This window comes from Anolis sagrei, chromosome 6 (genome assembly GCF_037176765.1).
Source record: "Anolis sagrei isolate rAnoSag1 chromosome 6, rAnoSag1.mat, whole genome shotgun sequence".
Lineage (NCBI taxonomy): Eukaryota > Metazoa > Chordata > Lepidosauria > Squamata > Dactyloidae > Anolis > Anolis sagrei.
This window is the reverse complement of record NC_090026.1, coordinates 61233752-61239751: the sequence shown is the minus strand read 5'-3', so window position 1 is coordinate 61239751 and position 6000 is coordinate 61233752. Positions and strand designations below refer to the sequence as shown.

Below are 6000 nucleotides of genomic sequence, written 5' to 3'. Positions count from 1 at the left end.
GCAGTCTATTACACAGATGGACGCTTCTCTCAGTTTTGCTTTATCTCCGTTTCTAATTTTTCTAGTTTGTTCTGTTCTGTTCCGTTTCCAATCTGTTTGCATTTTTTCTAATTTTTACAAAAACTTTCCTAGGCAGTTCTAATTTAATATTTCTGTTTTGCCGGCTATATTCATTTCTGAAGGCAATTTAATTAATATCGAAATGTACAATGCTATATTCCCTATTATTTACAATTTTTGCAAGATACTTATAGCACATATATTTTGGTATGCATTTTTTTTTCAGTGCAAAACTGTATCATAAAATCTGAAGATGTGTAAATACTGATTGATTACTTGATACAGATTTGGGAAGTGTAAATTGAATTCCCCTGCCCCCATTTCTAGTCTAATAAAAGCCACCTTTCCTCTAATATTCAGTATACAATTGTCCTAACTAAACAACCAAGAAACTTGTGAACATGGCATATAAGAACAATTAAAATGACGTGTACATTTCTCACTATATATATAGCACAGGGGTCCTCAAACTTTTTAAACAGAGGGCCAGGTCACAGACCCTCAAACTGTTGGAGGGCCGGATTATAATTTGAAATAAACATGAATGAATTCCTATGCACCCTTCACATATCTTATTTGTAGTGCAAAAAACACTTAAAAACAATACAATAATTAAAATGAAGAACAATTTCAACAAATATAAAATTATTAGTATTTCAATGGGAAGTGTGGGCTGATGAGATAGGGTTGTTGATGTTGTGTGCTTTCAAGTCGTTTCAGACTTAGGTTGACCCTGAGCGAGGGCCGGGTAAATGACATTGGAGGGCCGCATCCGACCCCCGGGCCATAGTTTGAGGACCCCTGATATAGCACATCTCAAGAGATCTGGGTATTTCACTGACAATATATTAGCAATCATTACAATAGATCTATTAAGACGCCCGTATGTTTATTAGGGCTGGGCGGTTTCGTTTTGTTAATTCGTAATTCGTTAAAAAATTCGTTAATTTTTCAATTACAAAACGATAACGAACCAGTCTGGAGCATTTTTTTTAAAAAACGAATTTTTAAATCGTTTCGTAAATGTTTTGTATTTCGTTATTGTATTCGTTTCGTTATCGTTTTGAGGCCGTTTCGTTATTATTTCCGCATGTCTGGGGCAAGTTTTATAGTTGTTTTTGGTTTTCTAAGGGTTTTTATAGTTGTTTTTGGTTTAATTAAGCTTCAGAAGTTCCCCCTGTCCCATTTGGAGGTTTTTTAGCGTATTGCGCGGTCGCATCCGCCATTAACGAATCAATTCGTTATTGTTTCGGAAATCGATTCTTTATTGTTTTGTAATTTTTTTTCACATTTACGAAATTTCGTAAATATCGAACTTTTTTAAAGGAAAATTTTGTAATTATTTTAAATAACGAAACGCAAATCCCCCCAAAAACGAATCGATTTTAGAAACAAATTTTTCTCTTGTTACCCAGGCCTAATGTTTATCCATATACCCAAAAGTCTGAGTGGTTTCTTAAAGGTTTTGTTTCTTTTTGTAAAGCGCAAACAATAATATTTCAGTGCATGAATATCAATGCAGGCTTGCTTCTCTGTGACTCTTAGGTTGGTTTGGAACTGGTTTAGAAGGAACTGGTTTTGCTGTGCAGATGATTAGATTGGCTTCTATGGAACTGGTTTGAGGCCAGGAATATTATTACATTACCCACAGAACGTGGTCTCAAACTACTATTTGGGTCTTCTCCCCAATTCCGGGGAGGGATGAGCACTCATGTTGTATAGGCAGTGAGAAAAAAAATCAAGGAAAGTGACAGTTAGTGGAAGTTATCAATTCCCTTCCCAGGGTATCAATTAGTTCCCTGCTAGCCAGCCATGCCCTTGGGGCAATTTTCAACAGCTCTTCACCCCTGCAATCTGAATTCTATAAGGCGCTTTAGCAAGGGTGGAAGGCTACAATGAGTCCCCCTCGGGGCGAGAAAAGCAGTATACAAATACTGTATATAATAAATAAAATAAATAATAAATACAATGCACTTCATATTTTCTGGAGTCAATTTTGTGATCTAGGATATCTTGGGATACTGGGTTGCTGTGAGTTTTCTGAGCTGTATAGCCATGTTCCAGAAGCATTCTCTCCTGACATTTTGCCCACACCTTGGGATATGCTGACGTTCATTAAAGGGCTTTCCTGCAACTTTTAAAATGTGCTGTAACCTCTTTAATCTGTGCTGCAATGTGATCCAATACTACAATGAAAGAAGATGAGAATCCCATCTAATGCCCTGAGTTCCTCGGAATAAGGACAGGATACAAATGTTCCAAACTAAGTACACTAAATGGGAATAGAATGAAGCCAGCATATATATTTTGGATCTTGGAGTCCTCGTGGACAACAAGTTAAACATGAGCCAACAATGTGATGTGGTGGCAAAAAAACCAATGGGATTTTGGCCTGCATCAATAGGAGCATAGTGTCTAGATCTAGGGAAGTAATGCTACCCCTCTATTCCGCTTTGGTTAGATCACACCTGGAATATTGTGTGCAATTCTGGGCACCACAATTCAAGAGAGATATTGACTAGCTGGAATGTGTCCAGAGGAGGGCGACTAAAATGATCAAAGGTCTGGAGAACAAGCCCTATGAGGAGCGGCTTAAGGAGCTGGGCATGTTTAGCCTGAAGAAGAGAAGGCTGAAAGGAGATAGCCATGTATAAATATGTGAGAGGAAGTCACAGGGAGGAGGGAGCAATCTTGTTTTCTGCTTCCTTGGAGACTAGGACGCGGAACAATGGCTTCAAACTACAAGAGAGGAGATTCCATCTGAACACAAGGAAGAACTTCCTGACTGTGAGAGTTGTTCAGCAGTGGAACTCTGCCCCGGAGTGTGGTGGAGGCTCCTTCTTTGGAAGCTTTTAAACAGAGGCTGGATGGCCATCTGTCAGGGGTGATTTGAATGCAATATTCCTGCTTCTTGGCAGGGGGTTGGACTGGATGGCCCATGAGGTTTCTTCCAACTCTTTGATTCTATGATTCTATGATTTCACAAGTAAAAAGTTTGGGGAAGAAACCATTTCTCATTTTGGGCTGAAGTTGGGATTACAAATTCTTCCACATTCATCTATTGCCATTCTCGCCTATCGATTACACTTATCAACCTTTAGATGGAAACTGTGTAAGTCTCCAGATGTTGTTGAACTACAACTCCCAGCAGCCTTACCTAGCATAGCCAATACTGAGGACTACCAGAAGTTGAAATTTGAAGGCATCAATGATTCACACAATTTCCATGCCTGGTAAAAGTCTTGGGACAAGGACCTCTTATTGTGTGTATGTGCTTTTAAGTAGCCGGTTGACTTACGATGACCCATGAAGGCAATGGTTCCCAACCTGTGGTCCGTGGACCAAAAGTGGTCTGCAAGAACTAAAATATGGTCCATGGCCTCACCTTTACTACACAGTTGCAACGAAAGCAACTGGTCATGCAAAACCGCCTACCTGAGTGACTGCATTTCTATTTATGAACCCACGCGATCTCTTCGATCGTCCGGAAAGGCCTTACTTTTGCTCCAGCTCCCTTCGCAGGCGCGACTGGTGGGGACGAGGGAGAGGGCCTTCTCTATAGTGCCCCCCCCCCCAACTTTGGAACTCACTCCACAAGGACTTCAGGCAAGCCCCCACATAGGCAGTCTTTAGGAAGAGTTTGAAAACTTGGCAGTGCCGATGTGCCTTCCCTGAATAAAGGAAACAATACCCTGATCTGACCAATTTTCTGCAAAATGTCCTCTGAAGCACTTTATCTACCCATTGGAGTAATTATCTACATTACCCTCAAAACCCCCGTTTAGACATACTCTACTGCTGTTCACACCCAGTGTTTTAAATTTTAATTTTGTTAAAATTTATTACATTTGGCCCTGCCCACTGTGTTGGATTCTCGTACTTTAAATTTTCTATTTTATTGCTTGTATGTTATTTATAATGCTTTGTACTGTATTTTATTTTGCTGCTGTGTTGTTTGTACTGATGTTTTTACTGTTGGGCTTGGCCTCATGTAAGCTGCCCTGAGTCCCCTTTACTTTATAATAGTAAAGTATTACTATTATAGTGCCGAGGCTTATTAAATATGCTTTTCTGTGGGTGAGCTGATGGTGACCACTGGATGGCATGTGTTCTGTATCAGAAACTAGAGCTGATGTGGTCTATCCCATTCAATTTTCTGAATCAGCACCCCAAATAACCAAACCGAATCTAAACAGATTCGTAACCTTTTTGGTACTAATGTTGGAAAGTACACCCTGGTCAGAGTGGTCCCTGGTCAAGTGGTCCCTGGTCAAAAAAAGATTGGGAACCACTGCATGAACGTCATTGGGTTTTCTTAGGTAACGAATATTCAGATAAGGTTTGGCCAGTTCCTTCCTCTGAAATATAGCCTACAGCACTTGGTATTCATAGATGCCCTATCCATAGATACCCCCGGTGGTGCAGTGGGTTAAACCCCTGTGCCGGCAGGACTGAAGACCGACAGGTCACAGGTTCGAATCTGGGGATAGGCGGATGAGCTCCCTCTATCAGCTCCAGCTCCTCATGCGAGGACATGAGAGAAGCCTCCCACAAGGATGATAAAAACATCAAATCATCCGGGCCTCCCCCGGGCAACGTCCTTGCAGACGGGCAATTCTCTCACACCAGAAGTCACTTGCAGTTTCTCAAGTTGCTCTTGACACGAAAATAATACATAATAATAATCCAAATGTTAACTAGGACTGATTCTACTTAGCTTTCAATATCAGATAGGATCTTGATTGCTAATTCTCAACAGTGCTGTGTAATGACAATTCTCTAGAAAGATGCGTGAACAGTGAAGATAAGAACCAATTTGACCATCACAAAGACAGGTGACACTACTCTAACAAGCATTCAAGTTATTCCAACACTTGAAAGAAAGTTGGTTAATCACAGAGCTATATTATCACTTGGGCTGTGCAACATACCACAATCCTTGTGGATAGACACATTGTAATTCAAACAGTTTACTTTAGTTACAACTAAATCCCACTGAAAGGAGAAAATGTCCTCCCATTGGTTTCTCTGAACCCTACAGCCTAAATATGTACACACCTACCTAGGAGACCAATTATTTGGAGACCCACAAAGGTACGTCAAGCCAGATTCTATAAGTTTGTTCTTAAGCTAGATTTGAATATATGTCAGAAAAGATGCATTTTAAAAGTGCAACTTGAGCCATATATGTGTGTGTGCCTGCACACATGTGTTTTGGATTGCACAGGGAAAGGTTAATACACTTGCAAAGTTTGTTTTGATGTCTGTGCCCCTCTTCAGAAGATTTCATCTCATTTTCTGTCTCTATGACAATTGGATTTTGAAAATTTTGGCTTGCCATGGAAACAAAGATTCAGTAGAGACACCTATTCCTCATGGGAGTGACTTTCCCTTCCTAGGGGTGGATTTCCTCTCATTTCCTGTTGTCTTACCCCTGTTTGTAACTAGGAGTCCAACATAACTCAGATGTCTGTAACTTGGCGACTGCTTGTATTTACTTGCTAATCAATAAATCCCATCAAACAGAGAAACATACTTATGAGTAAACTATTAAACCAAGATCCTCAAACTATGGCCCGGGGGCCGGATACGGCCCTAAAAGATCATTTACCTGGTCCTCGCTCAGTGTCAACCTAGGTCTAAAATGACTTAAAAGCACACAACAACAACAACAATCCTATCTTATCAGCCAAAAGCAGGCCCACACTTTCCATTGAAATACTAATAAGTTTATATTTGTTAAAATTGTTCTTCATTTTAATTATTGTATTGTTTTAAAGTGTTTTTTGAACTACAAATAAAATATGTGCAGTGTGCATAGGAATTCATTCATGTTTTTTTTCTTCAAATTATAATCCGGCCCTCCAACAGTTTGAGGGACTGTGACCTGGCCCTCTATTTAAAATGTTTGAGGACCTCTGTGTTAAACTGTTGTGCTGT

General features: G+C 40.0%; 1 protein-coding gene across 2 annotated transcripts in view; it reads right to left on the bottom strand.

Moving 5' to 3' along the window:
* Positions 1-6000, bottom strand: part of NR4A3 (nuclear receptor subfamily 4 group A member 3) — a 74990-nt gene that overhangs the window by 49725 nt on the left and 19265 nt on the right. The gene's annotated exons all lie outside the window — the stretch shown is intronic.